The 25,682-nt window shown below is 45.2% G+C and overlaps 1 protein-coding gene across 1 annotated transcript in view; it reads right to left on the minus strand.

The window, feature by feature from the left end:
- Window positions 1–858: 858 nt before the first annotated feature.
- The window catches only part of LOC144495898 (frizzled-6-like), a 459,271-nt gene continuing 434,447 nt past the window's right edge, over window positions 859–25,682 (minus strand). The window contains exon 8 of the transcript XR_013498352.1: window positions 859–877. The gene's annotated coding sequence lies outside the window, so the exon portion shown is untranslated. The remainder of the gene's footprint in view (window positions 878–25,682) is intronic.

The following is a 25,682-nucleotide window of genomic DNA, read 5'->3' on the forward strand; positions in this document are numbered from 1 at the left end:
TAATCATCTGTTACATTTCATATTCAGTTTGACATTCTTTCTCATAGGAAGAGAAAACCCGATAACTTGTCTCACACTTGATATCGATCAAACATGAAATTGCACTGGTATTAGTTGTGAAGTATTCTGCAGTTCAGATCAATCTGTCACCAAACTGACAGACTAAGGGTAAGTGGAAATTATTTAGAAAATATTTTATTTTGAATATTTGATGTTTGACACACAGTTCATTAATTTTCATTTAACAACTTCAGATCTTATTTGTTTGAATTTGAGAATTTAATTAAGAAACAAAATCTGTAAGCTAACAACTGTAACTGCATTCAGTATGAAGTCTGACAAATGGGTATACTGAATTTGTTCTGGTATGAGTTCGTAAACCTATTAACAGAGTGCCATAAACTTAACACATTTTGTCCAGTCATTGGGTGGAATATAAAGGGGTCCAGATGGCTCATCCTCCCAGAAGCAAAGTGGACCCACCCCGCATCCATAACATTGTGGGCAAACTGAACAAGGAGGTGGTGGGGGTGGAGAAAGGTCCCACCCTTTGGAACTGCCGGCCAATCGACCAGTAACTCCATCAGTCCTGGCAGCGCCAAGAGCACATTAGTGGCATCTGACAGGACTGCAACAAGGAGGAAGAAGGCCCAATGGATCAACGGAATCTGTTCATATAGGATCTCGGACAGGTCAGGTTTGAGCTGCTCGAAAGGGGATGCAAGAGGTTGAGATTAAAGCTGCAAAGGGTTAGCAAGAAAGAGGGGATTTGATCTTGGTGGGAGGGTGGGGATGAAGCACCCACCACTTCCCCAATCTGCAAGCAGCCCCAGAAGATTTACTTCCCACCTTTGAAGGTTGCATTTAAAAAACCAAGCTGCCCAGTTCTGAGTTGCTGCCTATACCAAATGTTTTGTGGCATAGGAAGTGTATTGTCAGGGTTAAATAGTTTGGTGATAAGCCTAATTAACTCTTGATTACCTACTTGAACATGGTGGGCAGACTGCTGAATCCCACACACACACACCCCTCCACACCGCACCCCGCCCCCCCCCCCCCCGCCCCACATTATTGGGTGAGCTCAGAGTGAGTGGGAAGGTGATGATCAGCAGGGTAAAGAATGTGTCTTTCCCTCTGGACCTCCTCCACTGGTATCTGCAGGTCCTCGTCATTGAAACTTGGCATGGCACCACTGACTCCTTTACCATCATTGCCATTGAGACACATTCTGGCAATACAAATGTAAAACGAAAAGGGTCGTAAGGCATGCATCTTACCACACCCTCAGTCACATTTGTACGCTTATAAACTTAACCATTTTCTCTGTACCATCAATGAGTACCACTGAGGGATGGGGAAGGAAATGGCTATGCACACATGCATGATGTTATGGATTTTACGACGGCCACTCTGAGACGGCATGCTGTGCTCCCAAATTCTAGCTACCCACTGGCTTACACCTGCATATTCACACTGTTGTGTTATGCTAGTATGCAGTTAAGGGACCTGGTCAAGAGATAACTGACTGGGAAAACTCTGTTAGATGAGTGGCAAGATAGCAGGTGGGTGGTCAAAGGACCGTGGCAGGTTTACTGTTCATCATACACTGAGGCATGACAGCAACTATTTTAATGCAGAAACTCTTTATCAGCTGGTGGCACAAAGATGCTTCCATCACCATGGCTGTGTTTTGTTCTGCCTCTCCATGCTTCAAGTACAAGTTCTAGTCTACTGCTTCAGTACAATGTGAATAGGCAGCAACAATGACTTTCGTTTCCTATATATAGGCCATGTGTTCAAATCCAGCAACCAGCTTCATAACATTTCCAGAGTTTGCACTCACCTAACTTCTTGGTGATCTTTCCTCATCAAATGATTCTGTTTGCACACAAATGGAATAATTGATTTCCAGACTCAGAAACAGACCTTCGTACCAGCTCTCGTTTCATCCCCGACCAAGTTGCTCAATCCACACTGAGCCCACCTCCAATTCCACACTATCTACAGGACTGGTGGCCACAAAGGGCAGCACGGTGGCAAAGTGGTTAGCACTGTTGCCTTACAGTATCGGGGACCCGGGTTCGATTCTGGCCTTGGGTGACTATGTGGAGTTTGCACGTTCTCCTCGTGTCTGCATGGGTTTCCTCCGAGCGCTCCGGTTTTGTCCAACAATCCAAAAGATGTACTGGTTGGGTGCATTGGCCATGCTAAATTCTTCCTCAGTGTACCCGAACAGGCACCAGAGTGTGGCGACTAGAGGATTTTTGCAGTAACTTCACTGCAGTGTTAATGTAAGCCTACTTGTGACTAATAAATAAACTTTACTTTCATTTCGGGTTCCTGAGAATGAAAAAGGGCATCCTCCTCCTCCTCCTCATCTTCCTCCTCAGATGGGTATGGCATCTTCCTCTTCCAGTTGTAGGCACCTCCCCTGCGTGATGTTGTGCAACATGAAGCAGACCACTACTATCCAGGATATCCTTGCAGGGAACACTGTAGAGCTCTATCTGAGCAGTCGAGGCATCTGAAGCACATTTTGAGCATGCCAATTGACTACTGTATTGTACTCTGTGTCGCCACATGGTTGCTGTTATTGCTGCATTCGGGCTCAGGTTTCAACCGCCTAAAAGGGGTGATTAGCCAACTCTTTAAAGGGTACTCTTTATCCCCAGAAGCCAGCCACGGATTAGTGTAGGTGGATGAAAGAGCTTAGGGACTTGGGAGTTCCTTAGTATGAAGGAGTCATGGCAGATACCAGGGAATCTTGCACAAACATGCAGAAAAACCTTACTGTGGTCACAAACTATCTGAACATTGGACAAGCAGAAAGATTTCAGTTGATGAAGGTGCAGAGCCCTGGGAACAGCCTGATGGATACAAATTTGGAGTAACGATCACTTTTACACCCATTGGCAAGTCATTTGGATCGACAGACTGATTTCAGATGTTGCTGTACCATGCCATGTAGATCAGTGACCAGTCCTTTGTTTAACATCAGCCACCTACAATATTGATTTTCAGTCATATTGAGATATGACACACTCTTCCCTCGGGATAATAGCCTGGTTGCTGCTTTCTTCCTCCTCCTCCTTGTCCTCCTCCTCCTTCTTTGTGCATGTGCCTTTACCTCATGTCCTGTTGGCTTCCCTCTGGCTTCAGATTGGTCATGTTCACTGGTGTCCAAGGTGTCAAAAGTGTGAGGGTACCATGCCCATGTGGTCTCTTCGTGGGAAACTGCGCAATGCTCCCTTCAGTGTCACACTCTGCTTTCTGCCATTTGGGTGCCCAATTCAATAGGGGCAACAAATTTTGCACTGCCAAGTGCAGTAGCCCATTTCTGGCATCTGCAAATTGACCTTTTTTCCACTTCTGTGATAGTTGCTAGTTGATCCGAATGCTCACTGGATCTATCCAAATGGGTACTCCTACTCTCCAAGTAACTCCACAAAGTTTAGAACTTCTCCTACCAGGTCTCATATGCACATGTTGTATTTCCCATTTCCTCCTTGTGAAGATGAGACCTGACTGAAGGAGCTACAGTTTTATATGTACAGCTGCCTCACTGAAATGCACATGTCTGATCTGTGGCCTCCCCTGCATCCCTGATAAAATGGTGGGGGCTGCTGTGCTCAGGGGGCAGCTTCCAGATTCCGGTCTCTGCTGCCATCTTCACAAAGGCCTAGAGCCTCTCCATCTGTGAGGAAATGCAGGCCATATGTTTATCATGTCTGTGCTCGTAGATAAACTGGAAAGCACTATTGTACTTGAAAAGACTGGTTACATTGTCAGATAGAAAACAAACACACCGTCTGTCCAAAAATTAAACTGACAAGCAGTGATGTCTGACAGGCATGTAGTGACAGAGGTAGTCAATCTCTATTGTTGCAAATGGAAAACCAGTTACTGGGAAAATGACTGAACACCCTGCAGTCAGCTTACATATTAAAAATATTCACAACAGCTAAAAAAAAAAGTCTAAATAATTAAATAATTCTTTATTATTTAGTGCTCTAGGCTATTGCTTTAGAGTTGGAAACAGGGAATCAAGAGTTGAATTTGACAATACAGGTTGAGTACCCTTGGCCCAAAATGCTTGGGACTGATTGCATTTCGGTATTCAGATGTTTTTGGTTTTCCAATGTGATATATCCTACTGTACTAGGTATAGTTAGGATGAATAATTAGTGACTTGTGGAAACCTAGCTAGTAATGAGGAGTTGGAGAACAGGTTTTGTGTCCCTCAATGGTTTGTTAAACAGTTTATAAAGCAGAGAAAAGCAGCCTCTGGCAGACCAAACCTAGCACTCAGACTTGTACTTCCAAAGATTCGGGCCAGAATTTTATGCTCCCCCTCCACCTGAGCAGGTTCTGAGGTGGAGGGAGGCAAAGGTGGGGGAGCATGAAATTGCATGGAGGAGATTCCCTCCGGTTTCTCACCTATTCTAGCCTAATCACGATTTTATTCTTGGCCTGGCAGGGCCTCGGAGGGGAAGCCCACCCTTTCTCCAATTGAGGCCCTCAAGTTGTCACTTAAGGGCGTTTTCCCACCCAGCCTCAATTTTTACCCAGGTGAGTGGACAACAGCTCAGTGTGGGTGGGTGCGAGGGGAGAGGGGTGGGGAAGGAGGGGGGGGGGGGGGGGGGAAGGGTGGAGGGAAGGATGCCTCCAACACAGGACCCCTTCTGACTGGCAGCACCCTCCCCTTAAGGCCCAATGATCTGCGGATCTCAAACAAGCTTATGATATATGAAATTATAGGTCTAAAACAAAACTAACAGGCAATTGCTTGTGCATGTGGATCCATAGCATGAAAATGCTCAGAATCAGCCATCTGAATCAATACTATGCTTAATTCATTCAAGAGATTTTGATGTTTGATGACAATACTAGATGCAAAACGTGGAAAGGTTTACTATGCCTTGGTATATTGCTCCCTAGAGAAGCAGAAAGCTTAACATCAAACAAATTTATTAAATCATCTGATTGGATTACAGCAGTCTGTTTTTTGTACCACCATCGGCACATATGGCCATACACAAGATATGATAATAAAGAATACAATGAGTGAAATTTTCTACTTTTGCCAGTGGTGGGAATTCTGGTAGGCGGCTACACTTAATTTGATTGGAGTCAAAAAAAATCTGTTTCCCAACAGCGCAATAAACTGTGCGTAATAGGTTTTCTCAACATTCATGGTGGGTTAAAGGCGGGTTGAGTTTCCTGACAAACAATATTTTCACAAGTTGTATTTATTAGTGTCACAAGTAGGCTTTCAATTACACTGCAATGAAGTTACTATGAAAATACCCCAGTCACCACTCCGGCACCTGTTTGGGTACACAAAGATTTACCATGACCAACGCACCTAACCAGCACATCTTTCAGACTGTGGGAGGAAACTGGAGCACCCGGAGGAAACCCACGCAGACATGGGAGAACATGCAAACTCAGCACAGACAGTGACCCAAGCCGGGAATCGAACCTGGGTCCCTAGTACTGTGAGGCATCAGGGCTAACCACTGTGCTGCCGTATATCAGGAACACTATTTGCATTAGCCAGCATCTCATGCATGCTAATTAAAAGGCCATCTCACCGGAATTACGAGAGAATAAAATCCTAAACTCGTCCCAATTGCCCGCATTTGACCCATATCCCTCTATACCCATCGTACCCATGTAACTATCTAAATGCTTTTTAAAGGACAAAATTGTACCCGCCTCTACTACTACCTCTGGCAGCTTGTTCCAGACACTCACCACCCTCTGTGTGAAAAAATTGCCCCTCTGGACACTTTTGTATCTCTCCCCTCTCACCTTAAACCTATGCCCTCTAGTTTTAGATTCCCCTACCTTAGGGAAAAGATATTGACCATCTACCTTGTCTGTGCCCCTCATTATTTTATAGACCTCTATAAGGTCACCCCTCAGCCTCCTACGCTCCAGAGAAAAAAGTCCCAGTGTATCCAGCCTCTCCTTATAACTCAATCCATCAAGTCCCGGTAGCATCCTAGTAAGTCTTTTCTGCATTCTTTCTAGTTTAATAATATCCTTTCTATAATAGGGTGATCAGAATTGCACACAGTATTCCAAGTGTGGCCTTACCAATGTCTTGTAGAACTTTAACAAGACGTCCCACCTCCTGTATTCAATGTTCTGATCGATGAAACCAAGCATGCCGAATGCCTTCTTCACCATTCTGTCCACCTGTGACTCCACTTTCAAGGAGCTATGAACATGTACCCCTAGATCTCTTTGTTCTCCCCAACGCCCTACCATTAACTGAGTAAGTCCTGCCCTGGTTCAATCTACCAAAATGCATCACCTCGCATTTGTCTAAATTAAACTCCATCTGCCATTCGTCAGCCCACTGGCCCAATTGATCAAGATCCCGCTGCAATTGGAGATAACCTTCCTCACTGTCCACCGTGCCACCAATCTTGATGTCATCTGAAAACTTACTAACCATGCCCCCTATATTCTCATCCAAATCATTAATATAAATGACAAATAACAGCACTGATCCCTGAGGCACACTGCTGGTCACAGGCCTCCAGTTTGAAAAACAACTCTCTATAACCACCCTCTGGCTTCTGTCAAGAAGCCAATTTTGTATCCATTTAGATACCTCACTCTGGATCCCGTGAGATTTAACCTTATGCAGCAACCTACCATGCGGTAGGTTGTCAAAGGCCTTGCTAAAGTCCATGTAGACAACGTCAACTGCACTGCCCTCATCGACCTTCTTGTTACCCCTTCAAAAAACTCAATTAAATTTGTGAGACATGATTTTCCATTCACAATCAGTCCTTGCATCTCTAAATGCCTGTAGATCCTGTCTCTCAAAATACCTTCTAACAATTTACCCACCACAGATGTGAGGCTCACTGGCCTGTAGTTCCCAGGCTTTTCCCTGCAGCCCTTCTTAAACAAAGGCACAACATTTGCCACTCTCCAATCTTCAGGCACCTCACCCGTGACTATCGATGATTCAAATATCTCGGCTAGGGGACCCACAATTTCGTCCCTCCCACAACGTCCTGGGATATACCTCATCAGGTCCCGCAGATCTTTCTACCTTGATGCACTTTAAGACTTCCAGCACCTCCTTCTCTGTAATATGTACACTCCTCAAGACATCAATATTTATTTCCCCTAGTTCCCTAACATCCATGCTTTTCTCAACAGTAAATACTGATGAGAAATATTCATTTAGGATCTCACCCATCTCTTGTGGATCTGCACATAGACAACCTTGTTGATCCTTGAGAGGCCCTGCTCTCTCCCTTGTTACTCTTTATGTATTTGTAGAAGCTCTTTGGATTCTCCTTTGCCTTATCTGCCAAAACAATTTCGTGTCCCCTTTTTGCCCTCCTGATTTCTCTCTTAACTCTACTTCTACACCCCCTATACTCTTCAAGAGATTCACTTGATCCCAGTTGCCTATGCACGTCATGTGTTTCTTTCTTCTTCTTGACCAGGGCCTCAATATCCCGAGTCATCCAGGGTTCCCGACTTCTGCCAGCCTTGCCCTTCACTCTTCATTCACATTGTGTTCATTTCTGTGTAATAAATGGAGATATGACAAGCTCTCAGAAACTGGACAACCTATTCACCACTACAAGTACCAAGCCCAGAACAACAAAGAACAAAGAACAATACAGCACAGGAACAGGCCCTTCGGCCCTCCAAGCCCACGCCACTCCCTGGTCCAAACTAGACCATTCTTTTGTATCCCTCCATTCCCACTCCGTTCATGTGGCTATCTAGATAAGTCTTAAACGTTCCCAGTGTGTCCGCCTCCACCATCTTGCCCGGCAGCGCATTCCAGGCCCCCACCACCCTCTGCGTAAAATACGTCCTTCTGATATCCGTGTTAAACCTCCCCCCCTTCACCTTGAACCTATGACCCCTCGTGAACGTCACCACCGACCTGGGAAAAAGCTTCCCACCGTTCACCCTATCTATGCCTTTCATAATTTTATACACCTCTATTAGGTCACCCCTCATCCTCCGTCTTTCCAGTGAGAACAACCCCAGTTTACCCAATCTCTCCTCATAACTAAGCCCTTCCATACCAGGCAACATCCTGGTAAACCTCCTCTGCACTCTCTCTAAAGCCTCCACGTCCTTCTGGTAGTGTGGCGACCAGAACTGGGCGCAGTATTCCAAATGCGGCCGAACCAACGTTCTATACAACTGCAACATCAGACCCCAACTTTTATACTCTATGCCCCGTCCTATAAAGGCAAGCATGCCATATGCCTTATTCACTACCTTCTCCACCTGTGACGTCACCTTCAAGGATCTGTGGACTTGCACACCCCGGCACCTTTTTCTCCCCTCCTTGAAGCTCCACTTTTGTCAAGGATCCATTGAGAAGCTGCTTAGTTTCTCTTCCCACTCTGCTTCATCAACAAATTATCTATTTGATGGGGCTCACTCAGCACTAACAGCTCACTAATATTATCTAATCAAGCAAGACCACGAAACTATATCAGGTGAACACAGTTCACCCACTGTCTACCCCATTTACGCACCAATCAAAGATTTCCACCTAATGTATGCACCTGAAGCTATTTTGCATGTTCATTTTTGTTTTAAAAAAGGGGGCGATGCTCCCATAACATCTGGCCGGCCGATGGGTGGTACGCGCCGGTGAGATTGCGCGAGAGATGATAAATCAGGTTTGCGCCCGATTTCTTACCTCTCGGGATCTTACTGGCACTGGATATCCGGCGCGGTCAATGCAGGGTCAATCTGTCAGGCCTGTTGGTTGCAGGGGTCGATCGGTCCAGCCAGAGGGTTATGTTGTGGGGGTTAATTGGTCTGGCCAGGGGAAGCGGTGGACCTGCTTTAGGCCACAGAGGCCAGCTGAAAGCAGAGAGACCCGCACATGCGCAATTGCGCCCTCTGCTGCTCTCAGTCAGTTTTCTGGCGATTTAAGCCCCACCCACTCCCCTTACAGGCAAGAACAGTTTTCAGCAATTTTTTATGCACTGAGTGCAAAGGGTACCAAATTTGGACTCGCCAAAAAAACGGATCTGAAATTCTCCCATTTTCATATTTGTTCTGGACTTACAATTTTTTTCATAAGATCATCCCTCAAGGCTCCCAAGTTTAAAATCGCAAATTGGCCAATCAGTTCTTCATTTTTTTTTCTTTCATTTGGCTTAACACTCATCTCGATGGGTCAAAGGGTCTTGTATGGCCATGATCCTCCCAAAAAAGTTCTAAATGTCAAATTCATGGGAAAACTGTTGTAAATCACGCTGTTTATTACTTCATTGCGATTTCAGACAAGAATCTCCCGCAATGCAGGAGGTCACAATCGGAAATATCATTAAAAGCTCGGGATGGTGCCTATTCACGTCGGAAACCGACAGTCTGGGCCTCTGCGCATGCGCAGTGGTTCCAAACTGTCAGCCTGCAGTTTGCTGGGCAGCTCGATCGCTGTCCACCCGGGACCTTCGCTGCACCTCCACCCGCCCCCACAGACCGATCGCGGCCCCCTGTCCATTCGCAGGCCAGCCTGGAACCTCCCCAACCCCCCTCCCCTGTCCCGGACCACCCAATCTCCAGCCTGGCTCCCCTGCACCCCCCCCCCAAGCAGTGACGACCCTCCCAAACCCCCCCCAGCAAAACCCACCCCGGCAGACCCCCCCAGGAGGGAGACCCCCCCTACCCCAATCCTGTCCACATCAATCGCAATGACAGAGTGGCAGCGGGATCCCCCACCCCCACCTATTGTCCCCAGACCCCGCCTCCAATAGGTCCCACCCTCTTGGCAGTGCCCAATGCACAAGGTGCTCCTTGGACTTGGGCACTTTGTGCCTTGGGCAGTACCAAGGGGCATCGGCTGGCACTGCCAAGGTGCCCCTTGGTACTGCCCCCTGGGGGCCCCAATTTCCACCTCTTCACTCCAGCGGGGTCATCCCACTTGTTTCCCGAAAGTATGGAGCTGGTCTGAATCTTGCTGGGGTGAAATACTCCTGGCAGGGTGGGAGATGCTAGCGGGTCTGGAGAATTCAGTCCCAGGCCCGCTAATCACATTAAAATAAGATTAAAAACAGGTGCAAAGTACTTACTTGGCGTTCCTGCCGGTTTCCAGCGTGGCTCAGACGGCGCCGGATATCTGTTGGTGGGAGATGCGCGCAAGGCTGGAACACATGCGCGAATTCTGCAAATCGGCCGACACGCGATTCTCCCGGCCCGACACTAAAAAAATTAGTGCTGCGGGATGGGGGAATCTCCCCCTATGATTCTATGGGCGGGATTTTATGGCATCGCTCCTCTTGAAACCATAAAATCCCACCCGAGGTCAACATTTCTTTCATTGTCTGCCCCTCGCTCACTCCGATTCCCGTGGTGGGCAAGCTGGCAAAATTCTGGCCTTTGTCTCTCATCCCATTCTCCGCTAAAGTGCTGAAACACAAGGAATTGTCTTCATTTTCCAAGCACATAGTATGTTCATAAAACACTGATTTAACTCTGAACTCAGGAATCAATATAATTCCCACATTGCTCACAAGACTTTCTACTTAATGAGGTAGAAGTTATCCTCTACAGCCATGCACCCTGGTCATTGATTGCTGCTGCAATATAATTAAGCTTTATGGTTTTCAGTCCTTATTGATTTTCACTGAAAAATGCTAAGACTTTTTAAAATCATTCAATCAATTTTTGGTGATTTCCTCTCCCCCCCTAACAAAAATTGACAAATTTGCCAACTGAGGTGACTTTTACAATTGACACAAGGTTTAGTCTTGAGCAATTTCTTTTAAAAAAAGAAAACTTGACTGCGTGGCAAAGTTTGAAATATGACTTGTTCCAATCAAATCCTGGACTGAGTCCAATCCAATGTCATTCCTACCTTATTAGCCTGAAAGATTGGTGGTATCTGAATATCCGGGCAATTTGTTATCTCAAACCTGAATAATACTGAAGTCAACCAAGTGGACTAGTTGTCTCAAGATAAAACTGTAGGATTATCATGGTCAGGTTAGTGTTCTTTTCTGAACCAGAGAGGAGCGCAGATTTCTCAGAGGGTTGTGAGGTTTGAGGAGATTATGGAGATAACGATGGTGAGACCATGCAAGGGGCCAGTGTAGGTCAGGGTTGGATAGGGGAACGGACAGAAATCCTAAAGTGGCAGTCTATCAGTCAGAGCTCCACCACCGAGCGCCATAGAGCCGATAATCATGAAATCAGCAAAATCTTCAACTTATTATACCTTGTTCAATCACATGTAACTGGGTTTTTAAAAATTGATGTGATTAAGATTTGGTGAACAACAGAACTGGCCTTGAGAAACTGATTTTTGAACAGTAGAGTATATCCTATCTTCACACCTTGTGCATATCATAATCTTTAGCTTGCACTTTGTAATTCTTTTTGAAAAGTGATTTTATTTTACTGCTTTTAGTTTCCTTTCTGGGGCGGCAGTGGGTTGGGGGGGGCGGGGGGGGGGTGGTCTGTGAAAATCCTTTTATGTAATTCGCTGCTTGAACAGCCTGATGACGTCAATTTAGCTCCATGCTGGGAATGCCCCACTAAAGAATGCTGCAATCAATTACAATATCATTGCACAGTGGGAAACATGAAATTCTCACTAGAAATCATTAGATTTCTCAGTGAGACTGACCTCGCAGTTAGCACGCTCGCTTCACCATGAACAGCAAATTTTAAAAATATATATTTTTGGATACAATGCAGGCTTTCCACCCAGCCCACGTCTGCATCTGACATCCTCTTCATTATCTCCGGAATCGCCAGCAACACCCCCCCCCGCCCCCGGTCCACCACCCCAAAAGTCAGGTTCACAGAACCAGGAATTCTCCTAAATCCACGCACCCGACTCACAGACAAAAACTCAGGGTCTGTTTCCTTGAACTGGCTTGGGCTTACTTTCTGGTCTTCTGCCTCTGACATTAGATAACAAAGAAAAGAACAGCACAAGAACAGGCCCTTTGGCCCTCCTAACCCGTGCCGATCTTGATGGCATGTCTGCTTGTGGGTGTTGGGCAGGGGGGATGATAACTTTCCAGATCGGGCTAAATAGACCAGCGGTTTGTAAACAACTAAATGGACACTTACTGCTCAATAGTTAATTATCTAATCAGATAATTGAATCTGAATAAATTATAACAATTTATATTACAAAGAAAATACAGGCAAATCACTCAATTGTCTGGTGTTCCAACAAACCCACTCAGGTCAACCGATAACACAGACTACGCTGAGAGAATTTGCTGTCGCACCTCTCTCACACTCCTCAACCACCTCATACACCAGCTCTGCAGCAAACGCTGCATCCTGGAAACCAAGATAGAGTCCATATTCTCAACTTGCGCTCAGGACACAGACCAGCTGCAAAACTCTGCCAAGCAGATGATACAACGGAACTACGCCGTCTACATGCACACCAAGAACAGGAAACTTGAGAAACTCGGCATCACCACCAGCAGCAACCAAGCCTCCCCCGGTACCACAGTAGAAAACAGTACCACTGCAGGGAAGTCCATTGTCAACTTGTCAGACTACACACTTCAACCAGATGAAATCGAAGTTCTCAGCCGAGGGTTCAATTTCTGCCCCACCACCAAAATAGACCCCATCAGTCTCACAGCAGACACAGAGGAATTCATCAGGCAAATGAGGCTGCGGGAGTTCTTCCACAAATCCCAAGAGGCCAACAGCGAACACAATGAGACAGCCAATGAACCAGAACAGCCGACAGAGAGATCCACGGTGCAGCAACTGCAGAGAAAAGAGTCGAATTGGACTCCTCTGGAAGGCCGCTGCCCTCGACTCGACATGTATGCCCAAGATGTCAGGCGATGCGTCAATGCCAGATTCATCAGCTGCACTCATCAGACAGCCCCGAACGTCACCCAAGCACAACACAACACCATCCATGCTCTCAAGACCAACCACAACATTGTCATCAAACCAGCAGACAAAGGAGGGGCCACTGTCATACTGAACAGAACGGATTACTGCAAAGAAGTGTACCGACAACAGAACAACGAGGAACACTACAGACAGTTACCCGCAGATCCGACCAAAGAACACACCCGTCAACTCAGACTGATCAAGAACTTTGATTCGGACCTTCAGAGCACCCTCCGTGCTCTCATCCCACGTATTCCCCGCGTTGGGGATCTCTACTGCCTCCCGAAGATACACAAGGCCAACACACCTGGCTGTCCCATCATATTAGGCAATGGGACCCTGTGTGAGAACCTCTCCGGCTACGTCGAGGGCATCCTGAAACCCATTGTACAAAGAACCCCCAGCTTTTGTTGCAACACTATGGACTTCCTGCAGAAACTCAGCACACATGGAGCAGTCGAACCAGGAGCATTCCTCGTCACAATGGATGTCTCGGCACTCTACGCCAGCATCCCCCACGACGATGGCATTGCTGCAACGGCCTCAGTACTCAACGCCAACAACTGCCAATCTCCAGATGCAATTTTACAACTCATCCTGGACCACAATGTCTTCACCTTCAACAACCAGTTCTTCATCCAGACACACGGAACAGCCATGGGGATCAAATTCGCACCTCAATATGCCAACATCTTCATGCAGATTCGAACAAGACCGCTTCACCACACAGGACCTTCAACCGATGCTATACACTAGATACATCGATGACATTTTCTTCCTTTGGACTCATGGTGAACAATCACTGAAGCAACTATATGATGACATCAACACGGGGCGGCATGGTAGCACAGTGGTTAGCACTGCTGCTTCACAGCTCCAGGGATCTGGGTTCAAATCCCGGCTCGGGTCACTGTCTGTGTGGAAGTTGCACATCCTCCCTGTATCTGCGTGGGTTTCCTCCGGGTGCTCCGGTTTCCTCCCATAGTCCAAAGATGTGCGGGCTAGGTTGATTGGCCATTCTAAATTGCCCCTTAGTGTCCCAGGATGCATAGGTTAGAGAGATTAATGGGTAAATATGTAGGGATGTGGGGATAGGTGGGATTGTGGTTGGTGCAGACTCGATGGGCTGAATGGCCTCTTTCTGCACTGTAGGATTCTATGAACAAGTTCCATCCCACCATCAGGCTCACCAGGGACTACTCTCCGAAATCAGTTGCATTCTTGGACACACGCATCTCCATCAAGGACGGTCATCTCAGCACTTCACTGTACCGCAAGCCCACGGATAACCTCACGATGCTCCACTTCTCCAGCTTCCACCCTAAATATGTTAAAGAAGCCATCCCCTACGGACAAGCCCTCCGTATACACAGGATCTGCTCGGATGAGGAGGATCACAACAGACACCTCCAGACGCTGAAAGATGCCCTCATAAGAACAGGATATGGCGCTCAACTCATCGATTGACAGTTCCGACGTGCCACAGCAAAAAACCGCAACGACCTCCTCAGAAGACAAAAACGGGACATGGCGGACAGAGTACCCTTCGTCGTCCAGTACTTCCCCGGAGCGGAGAAGCTACGACATCTTCCCCGGAGCCTTCAACATGTCATCCATGAAGATGAACATCTCGCCAAAGCCATCTCCACACCTCCACTTCTTGCCTTCAAACAACCGCACAACCTCAAACAGACCATTGTCCGCAGCAAACTATCCAGCCTTCAGGAGAACAGTGACCACGACACCACACAACCCTGCCACAGCAACCTCCGCAAGACGTGCCGGATCATCGACCCGGATGCCATTATCTCACATGAGAACACCATCCACCAGGTACACAGTACACACTCTTGCAACTCGGCCAACATTGTCTACCTGATATACTGCAGGAAAGGATGTCCCGAGGCATGGTACATTGGGGAGACCATGCAGACGCTACAACAACGGATGAATGAACACCGCTTGACAATTACCAGACAGGAGTGTTTTCTACCTGTTGGGGAGCACTTCAGCAGTCACGGGCATTCAGCCTCTGATTTTCAGGTAAGCGTTCTCCAAGGCGGCTTTCACGACACACGACAACGCAGAATCGCTGAGCAGAAACTGATATGATGTGGAGATGCCGGCGTTGGACTGGGGTAAACACAGTAAGAAGTTTAACAACACCAGGTTAAAGTCCAACAGGTTTATTTGGTAGCAAAAGCCACACAAGCTTTCGGAGCCTTAAGCCCCTTCTTCAGGTGAGTCAACCTGAAGGGGCTTGGAGCTCCGAAAGCTTTTGTGGCTTTTGCTACCAAATAAACCTGTTGGACTTTAACCTGGTGTTGTTAAACTTCTTACAGAAACTGATAGCCAAGTTCCGCACACGAGGACGGCCTCAACCGGGATCTTGGGTTCATGTCACACTATCTGTAACCCTTGCCTGGGCTTGCAAAATCTCACTAACTGTCCTGGCTGGAGACAATACACATCTCTTTAACCTGTGCTTAACCCTCTCTCCACTCACATTGTCTGTACCTTTAAGACTTGATTACCCGCATTCCAACCATTATCTTGTAAATTGAGTTCATGTCCTGTTTGTGAACAGAACTCCCATTCACCTGATGAAGGGGCAGTGCTCCAAAAGCTTGTGGCTTGTGCTACCAAATAAACCTGTTGGACTTTAACCTGGTGCTGTGAGACTTCTTACTGTTCCAATGAATGACATGATTGAGGCTTTTTTCCAAATAACTGAGCCTGAGAAAACTGATAGAGGACACTCCTCTCTTCAATTCCAAAATTCATCATCTGTACACAATCCTAAAAATGTACATGGTTTATTAAAGGAGCCTTTATTTTGTTTGATACAGAAGTGAAGAAATTTATTAAAAGTAGGCCAGTTCTATAAATACCAGAAAATAAGAATATTGAAAAAACGAAATATTACTCGATAAACCTTGTGTTCTTCAGGAGTAGCTTCATTCAGCAAGACAGTCGGAGTAGAGATTAGCAAATCTGATTTGTGATGCTCATGATCTTCTTGTCATTTAATTGTGCCAGGAATTTAAACTGGTAGAATTTGACCCTATATATTATTACAATGCAAAGGTTAATCCCCTTTACCTTACTTCGTAATCTGGTAAAAGTGTTTGAGAAGGTGTTAACTGTTCTACATTAACATTCAGAGGTTCATTAACATAAGGACCTGACGCTCGCTTTAAGTGAATAATTAACAAGTTATTTTATTTAACCAACTGGAACTTTAACTAAACAAGTAACATATTAATTGAAGTAAGGTTCAACTGTAATGCTGTTCGAATAAGTATAAGGACCATTCATTACCAAAACAGTACTAACAGAATTTTAGTCACTCTCAAAGAAAATATACAACCAGGTCTGGTGGCTTTCAGAAGCTTTTGGAGTTTTTCTGTTCATAGAATCATAGAATCCTACAGTGCAGAAAGAGGCCATTCGGCCCATCTAATCTGCACCAACCTAAATCCCACCCAGGCCCTATCCCCATATCCCTACATATTTACCCACTAATTCCTCTAACCTACGCATCTCGGGACACTAAGGGGCAATTTAGAATGGCCAATCAACCTAGCCCACACATCTTTGGACTGTGGGAGGAAACCAGAGGAAACCCACACAGACATGGAGAGAATGTGCAAACTCCACAGGTCCAACAGGTTTATTTGGTAGCACAAGCCTCAAGCTTGTCTTTATATGCCCTGTTTTGTGTCTGTAAGGTCTTTCTAACCCTAACCCTAACTCTAACCCTTTTGTTAGATAGATGGAGACTTCTCTTCAGAGATAGTTCTTTACCTGGCAGAGTAAAGAGCCGCTCTCGAGATGTCTTGTCCTTCTGTTCTGGCTGGCTCTCAGTTGAACTGCTGGCAATCAGTTGAGTTCCTCCTTTTATAACTTGGATGACCTATCAACTTTCCTCCACTTAGATTGGTCTGTTGTTGACAATAACAGCAAATTCAGATTTGATAGGTTCCTTTCAGCTCAGTGTCTTCTTTAAACTGATAGGTTGTCAGCAATGCAAAAATCTGCAAAGCCTGATGCTTGGTCCTGGTTACAAATGTTGCAATCTGCGTACCCTGTAAGCCTGCATTTTAAACATCCCAACACTGAACACAAAACCAACTTTTAAAGGGACCATGCACTGTTTTTCCCTCTAGCAGTTTTTACAATTCTTTTACACCTTTACGAACATTCTTTATATCTTTGCAAACTCAACTTTACAACAATATGCTGTATAAACTGTACATACATATATGCAGTGGTAGGTTGGCACAGTGGTTAGCACTGTTGCCTCACAGCACCAGGGACCCGGGTTAGGTTCTGGCCTCAGGCGAGTGTGGAGTTTGCACATTCTCCCCATGTCTGCATGGGTTTCCTCCAGGTGCTCCAGTTTTCTCCCACAGTCCATACTTGGCAGGTTGGTTGGACTGGCCAGCCAAATTGCCCCATATCATGGTAAATGCACAGGTTATGGGGGTAGGACGATGGGAAGGGCCTGGGTAGGATGGATTTTCTAAGAGTCAGTGCAGACTCAATGGGCCAAATGGCCTCTTTCTGCACTGTAGGAATTCTATGGTGCTATATTGTATATTGACCATCACCCCAAAAGGAAACAGAATTTTTAAATTAATGAGAATCAAGCGGAATGGTGGCACAGTGGTTAGCACTGCTGCCTCACAGTGCCAGAGACCCGGGTTCAATTCCAGCCTCGTGTGACTGTGTGGAGTTTGCACATTCTCCCCGTGACTGCGTGGGTTTCCTCTGGATGTTTTGGTTTCCTCCCACAATCCAAAAATGGTTAGGTTAATTGGCCATGCTAAATTTCTCTTTAGTGTCAGGGGGATTAGCAGGCGTTACGGGGAACAGGCCTAATGGGGGTGGGATTTTTGTTGGTGCTGGCATGATGGCCCAAATGAACTCTTTCTGCACTGTAGGGATTCTATGAGTGAATATAAGGGATTGTTTTTGTAAAGCTACCCTGGGGATCTACACAAAAAGTGTGTTTGTGATTACAGTAAGAGGCTTGTTACAGAGAAGCTGGTTTATATGACTAATCTCTTAATAAGGGCAATAAACATATGGAGTAGATTTCCCATCCGTTGAATATGAATGAGGAAAATCCAGCCAAATATAATGAAACGGTGTTGCTGCACAGATTAAAATATTGGACATCGAAGCTTCTGACTGGCTGAGAAGTGTAATCTCTCCCAGTAAACCAATGGGATATTATATTTCAGTGGTTAGTTTTTACATAGCCATAGCTACTAAAATGTAAATTTATACCACTTTTCAGCCAAAATGCTAATTATTTAGGGTAAATTATAAATCAAATCTTGAGGTATATGAAAATACAAGTTTGCAAAATTAGAAGTATTTGAATTGAAGGGGAAATGACACATATTTGAAATAACCAGGAAATTGGTTGAATAGGAAACAAACATAATAAAGCACCTGACAGAGCAGCAACATGGATAAGACGACTTGGGATCAAAGTTCATAAAAGGAAACAAGTGGACTGGAGTTTGCACTGAACAATGAATAAATAGCACCAGCCATTTGTTGGATTTTCATTTGCCACAGACTTTCTGCAGCTTTTTTTTGTATTTGTTCAAGGGGTGTGGGTGAGAGGCAGCAATTTTTTTCTTCCCTGTATCTGTCTGGAGAAACCCCCAGCAAGAGATCAAAAGGTCATGGCTGGAGGTGACGGTGATGGTTAGCAGTCGCTGTGTGACCAGGTGGATGCGAATTCAGTGTCGCAAGCGCTTCAATTACCTCAAGATCTGGGGAGGTGAGTTGCTAGCAGCATTCTGATGACAGGCCTCTAACTCTGTACACAGCAACATGTACACAAGCCCAGGAGACTGAGTGTCCATTGGGTTCCCTAACACTGTCAGAGTAAGTGCATAGTCACATCATTGAGATGTCATCCACACTCACGTATGAGAAACAATTAGAATGGGGCACCACCGATGGGTGCAACAACTCAGGTCAATGTCATGCCATGAGAGTTGAAAGGGAGCAGCCCATTTGTGCAACATTCTCCCCTCATCCTGCAGGCTGCCAGACGTGCACCAACTCACAGCCATGGAGGACATTGTAGCAGACCTACTATGCCAACTATAGCACCCACCCCCTTAGGTCCTTCATGCCACCTGTGCCAAGTTTTGGCATTTCAATTCCAACTTACCCACTGTACACTTTCTAGAACCAATGAAGCCCACAGTGTATAGTGGTATGTGTAAAAAAAAAGCTTTGAAAAAAAGTAATCCATTGATAACTTTCTCCTGTGCTTGGAAAAAAGCCTGGTTTCCAAGCTAGTAAAAGTTAGGTTGATTGGCCATGCTAAAATTGCCCCTTAGTGTCCTGAGATGAGTAGGTTAGAGGGATTAGTGGGTAAATGTGTAGGGATATGGGGAGTAGGGCCTGGATGGGATTGTGGTCGGTGCAGACTTGATGGGCCGAATGTCCTCTTTCTGCACTGTAGGGTTTCTATGATTTCTATGATTTCTATGAAGTGTCACTCATCCAGGCCCTTTGAAGTTTCAAAACCTATAAATGCTTGAAACCACTTGGCTTATCTAAATAAACATTGTGAAATTTACCTCAGAGAGCACGAGCTGTCAATCAAACAATTTTGCCTTTGAGGTGAAAGTGTTTAGTTACTCTAATAAACGTCTGGGCTCTCAGCTAACCGTATGTAATGAGGCAAGTTTGGCATGGGGGCATCAGGGGCTTGAGGATGGGTGGAAGGGCAGAGTTGGGCATGGGGACATAAGGGGTTAAAGGATGTGGTTGGAAGGGCATGGTGGCACAGTGGTTAGCACTGCTGAATCACAGCACCAGGGACCTGGATTCGATTCCCAGCTAGGGTCACTGTTTGTGTGGAGTTTGCATGTTCTCTCCGGATGCTCTGGTTTCCTCCCACAGTCCAAAGATGTGTGGGTTAGGTGGATTGGCCATGCTAAATTGCTCCTTAGTGTCAGGGGGACTAGCTAGGGTAAATGCATGGGGTTATGGGGATAGGGCCTGGGTGGGATTATGGTTTGTGCAGACTTGATTGGCCAAATGGCCTCCTTCTGCACTGTACGGTTCCATGATTCTATGATCTTGACAGATGGGGGGCCTGAGAGGATGGGTGGGAGAATGAGGTGGCATGGATGGGGTATGGGGAGTGTTTGGGGGGGTAAAAAGACCCTTCAGGAGTGAGGGCTGGAGGGGCTTTGTGCTTTCTTTTCCACTGGAGCAAAGTCCCACGGCCTTGAGGCGGGCCTTTTAAGTAGCCCACCTCCGCAACCAGTAGCCCCTGTGGCTGCCTCCTCATTTCTCCCCGAGTTGGCTGGCCTGACTGCACCCCTTACCTGACCTCCGGCAATGAAGTTCCCACCTTTGCGGGCACTTTCTCCCAAGGCCGCCCCACCCCCCCACCCTTCTCAACATGAGGTTGAAAAACCCAGACCAGTGTCCATTAGTGGGACTGGAAGTCTTCTTCAATTTTATTCAGACCAGGAATCTTTAATTTTTTTCTATTGGGCCTACTTTGGTGAAGTCAAAAAGATGGTATCAATAGCAGATTATTGCACAACTGTAAGCAGTTAACATGTGTAAAGCTGCTGTTACACTTGCCTGAGAGCACTGAGCTGGAATCGTTTGTTTTCTTCACCCTTTTTTTCTAAAGCTGAAGTGCCTAATGATCACCTCAGTTTATTCTGTATCCATAATTTAGAACACCTCATTAATATCCATGAACCACTATTGTGATCAGGAGAAATAAAGTGACCTCAGTTTTACTGAACTAATGTACGAATTAGTTTCTTTTTTACAGACGTTTTCTTACATTAATGAACTTCTACTGGATACTCTTTTTAACTTACTAGATGAAGGCCCAAGGGCCCAAGAGCAGGGCACAATCCATTTTCGAATAGTAGTTTGAATAAATCAGAACTAGCGTTCAAATGATGCCAATACATAAAGAGATACAGAGGAAAGACAAGAATAAATTATTGTCTGGAACTCATCTCAGGTCATGGAACCCATTCTTGCATGTTTTAGTGTTCTTACTGCTGGCCATTGATTTGATATTCTGCCTTATTTATTGTTAAATTAATAATGTGGTTGAAAAAAATAAGCAAGCTCTTATTTATTAATATTTATCATTTTGCATCATTACCATTCCTGCAAAGTCAAGGGAATAAGATACATGAAGAGAAAAATGGCAACATTGTATTGAAATATATTTCAAAGCATGAAAAAAAATCAAGTGCCTGCTAGTGGTGTCTGAATTGCAAAAAGGTTTGAGCACCCCCCGCCCGCTCCGTTCTACTGCCCCCCCCCCCCCCCCGAGGCTAATCAAGTGTAGGTCATACCCCACCCCCCCGGAGGCTAATCAAGTGTAGGTCATACCGACTAGAAAGGTTCCACATTTGATTACAGCTCCCTATTCCTTTAGCTGCTGTCAGGTAGATTGGGCACAGGAGCCCTTCATTGGCCTCAAGATCCTTTGATGAATTATCCAACTGCCCTTAAGAGAAGTGCAGTGGGTGAATGTTGTGGGCGTTACAGAAACAGGCTCAGCCGTGATGCCCCCCCCCCCGCTTATAAACGGGCAGCACTCACCGTCAGATAGCTGAGTAATTTTAACATTAGCAAAATCCTCATGAGACCTGAACACAAGCAAGGGATCAATGAACATAAGAAATGGTGCTTAACTGATAAGAAAGAAACAGTCCTTTCTGATATCAAATATGACATAAAATTCAGAGCAGTGGATCTACCCCATACAAAGTAGCCACTAGATGGAGTCAGTGTACTAATTTTTAAAAGTTTTGAAGACTTTCTCCTTAACATAATAACAGGAATTAATCATCAAGGTAACAATAATGCTGATAAAAATTAAGGATAATTCACATCAATGTGAATTCACATCAATGTGAATTATATGTCAAAACTGCATTCACTGGGTGAATTAAGTCCCTGGCCTGGGGAATGATCAATGTAAAACATAACTTGCATTTATTTGGTGTCTCTCATGACCTCAGGACATCCCAAAACACTTTACACTCAATGAAATATTTTTTGAAGTATGGTCACTGTTGTAATATAGCAGCAGACAATTTGTGCACAGCAATGAGATAATGACCTGATAATTGTTTTTTGTACTGATGTTGGTTAAGGAATGAATATTGGCTGGACTCTGGGAGAACTCCACCTTCATAATAATTGCCTTTTTGCCTGAATTATGCACTCAAGGTCATATGTAAGGATGGGGTCAAAGAGACAAACATAATTCTAATTAAACGCACTGCGATGATTTCCTTCATTAAAGGCACTTTATAAATTTAAGTTTTTGCTGTCAGCTACTCTTAGCCAAGATTAAGCTTCAAGTGTACTCCTTAAGGGGAGATGAAAAATTATTCTATATCCTTTCAGCAAAGCTTCTCAAGCCATTACAAAATCAAATGTGGAGAAATGTGGGTTGAAAAGGATGAGAATTGTGGGTGGGAGGACAGTTAGAGATAAAGCTATCCAGCATAAAAGAGCCCTGTGACGTAGAAATTAGCTTGTTATGCTGTGAGAGTGAGAGGGAGAGGGCTGGGCGTGGAGGGGGGTGAAGGAGGAAGGCAGAGAGAGGACAGGGGGTTTCATATTAATGCCCTTGCACCTGAACAGTAAGTACTAAGGCTCTCCATATATTGGACCCCAGTCTTATTTCAGTAAACTCCCCGTGGGAAATAAGAACTTGGCTTACATCACTAAGTATTTACTGATCTGTATTTGTGACTTTCAATGAGCTCCATGACTTGCCTTTACTCCTCTTGCCTTCCTTTCAATCTATCCTTTCAGGAAGCTAGGGAACTGCATCAATGTTGTTAGAATCTCCATAGAGACCGATAACTTTAAAAAAGAAATATGAATTTCCAGTTAACAATTGCAAAGATGACCCAATAAGATTTCATATCTTAAGACATTTGAAATGAAAGGCTAAAAGCACAATTGGCTAAACACTATCTTTGTAGACAACCTATAGTTTAAACAACAAAACTGACCATTCCCATTTTTTCTTTTAGCACAACCAAAACTATATTTCACAGATATACTTTACACTGTTCTTTAAGGAGACATACAAGTCTCCTAGAACTAGTCCAAGGTTAACTCCCAAGAGTTTACTTCTGTTCTTTTACTTCCTCAGCCTGGGAACTTTTAATCTCAGAACTGTCTTTCACAGTGAGAGTATTTATCCACAGATTATTCCTCTCATTCAACCTAGGCAAATCTTCCAGTCTCGTTTTAAATCCTCATAAATTTAATCTTTTCAATCCAAGCACAGGTTTCCACCTACTTGGTGACCCACAGCAACTTGCTGCCTATCGCATACTGCTGTCTGCCTAACTTTGTCTGTGAAGAATATCTTTGAAACCCTTCCCATCTCAAAGGCTATCTCCATGGCAAAGATAATTACATAGGTCTTTTATTGAGCTAGGAATGCTGAATATCAATCATTGAGACCCAACTCTTTTATCTTGGAAGTATATAGACAGTTTAAAATACAACTGCTTAGAACCTGACATTGTCAACATTTTTAGAACTTTGGAGACTGCCAACTATTAGCACACAGGCTGCTGTAGTTATTTCCAGGTGTAAACACCTTACACTTTCTTCCTAGTAAAACAATGTGGGCCCCCTTTAATCTCTAACAAACAAACCACCCAGCCTTGTTGTTATTTTATCATAAATCAAAAACAATTTCAAAATATAACAATCTTATAAGCCTCATAATTATGACAAATGTCATGTGAAAATCTCTTTTAACTTGTTTCATTTAAATATAATGTGTCACCCAGCTCTCTGGAGTTGCTTTATCCAAATACATTGGAACGTGCTCAAGTTAAATGCAAATATGTATGTTAGAACCAACCTGTTGGACAAGATGAGGGCTATCTCCCAAAAAAAACAAAGTGTCCAATGGGCGGGAAAATGGAAGATTTTCCCACCTATTTTTTGGGCGTACTTAGTTTCACGAATCTCCAGCACTCTGGTCATCACAGAGTGCCTCAAAAAGAATCACGCCAGAAAGTGGGGGGCAGGGCCTCATCCCGCCCAGAAGCCACAGCATAGTGCTCAGCCACTGCACATGCGCCAATCTGTCAGTGGGGAGATCGGCGCATGCGCACTGCCCCGCCCCTCCCCTCTTCTCACACCCCCCCCCCCCCCCCCCGCCCCCCCCCCCCCCCCCCCCCCCCCCCCCATTGCCGGCTTCTCAATTGCCGGCCTCCCGATGTTATCCCCAACACCACCCGCCCTCCCGATTGCCGGCCTATCCGACCACCCCCGTCAATCGCTGGCTGGGTGGGCAGTGCCAGGGTACACAGCGTGCAGTACCAGGGTGCCCAGTGGGCAGTGCCCTAAGGGCACCCGCCTGGCACTCCCCGACCTCCCGGGGGGAACCTCAATGGCCTCTCACCCCACCAATGGGGTGACCATGCTTGTTCCCCGTTGGTGGGAACCACTCCTATTGCGGGGGAAGACACTCAAGGGCCTGGAGACTACTGTCCTGAGCTCGCTAATTAGATGGAAATTCAGATCTCCATATGGTAATCAGCCCCGCGCTAATTTCCGGCACTGGGCTGATTGCACAGGAAAAAAGGGCCTGGGTGACTCGCGATCGTGATGTCTCCCAACCTGTTGCGCTACTCAAGCAGCGCAGTGGGCTGGGAGAATCCCGGCCGACATTTCTGCCAGTTTTAACAACCCTCCTGAACCCAGTCCTTCACACACTCCTTACTGATAAAATGTTACTCACTGTTTCAGTATATAAGAGGTAAGTAGCATATTCTAAGTTATTGAGAATACATAGAAAATATCACACATGTAACAATGTACCAACAACTGCCTTTAGGGAATATGTACCCCATGATCTGACAACCCAAAACATCTCTCCAAGTTATGAAGGGTTTTGTTGCATACTGCCAACATTACGAATACCATTACAATCACTCCTTGTGTCAGAAGTGACACTTGCTTATTTTTTATTTAAAAATGTGAAGTCTTTTGATGGATAGTCTTCTTACAGATCTTGGCAGGTTTCAATGCCCAAGTCTACTTACTTGACAGGGTAGATGCTAAGAGGACCTTTTTACTTGCGGGAGAATCGGGAACTGGGGGATACAGTTCAAAAATAAGTGGTCTCCCATTTGAGATGGAGACAAGAAGGAATCTCTTCATTGAGAGTCATTAATCTTTGGAATTCTCTCTCCCAGAGAGCAGTGGAGAGTGGGTCATTAAACATATTCAAGGCTAACTTGGACAGATTTTTCCTCTACAAGTGAATCAACGGTTATGGGGGCTGACAGGCAAATGGAGTTAAGGATGCAGTCTGATCAGCCGTGATTTTATTGAATGGAGGAGCAGACTTGAGGGCCAGAATTGCCTACTCCTGCATCTATTTCTTATAACCTTACCATGTTATTTCCCTGTGCTGATAAATCTTCCTTATGTACAGACTAAGCATGTAAGTTCCTTGTCTTGCTATGTAACACTGGAGAATGAGACAACAAAAACCTGTATCTATATAGCTCCTTCGTCATTGTTAAATGTCACAAGTCACTTCACAGAAGGGTTAGCAAAGAGGAGACTAAATGCTGGTTTTAAGGACCATCTTAAAGGAGGAAAGCAAGGTTGGGAGGCTGAGAGGTTGTGGGAAGGAAATCCAGAGGGACTTTGGAGCTGAAGGTAATGGTGGAACAATAAAAACGGGGGGTGTTCAAAAAGCCAGAATTAGATGA

This window comes from Mustelus asterias, chromosome 7 (assembly GCF_964213995.1).
Source record: "Mustelus asterias chromosome 7, sMusAst1.hap1.1, whole genome shotgun sequence".
NCBI classification, from domain to species: Eukaryota; Metazoa; Chordata; class Chondrichthyes; order Carcharhiniformes; family Triakidae; genus Mustelus; species Mustelus asterias.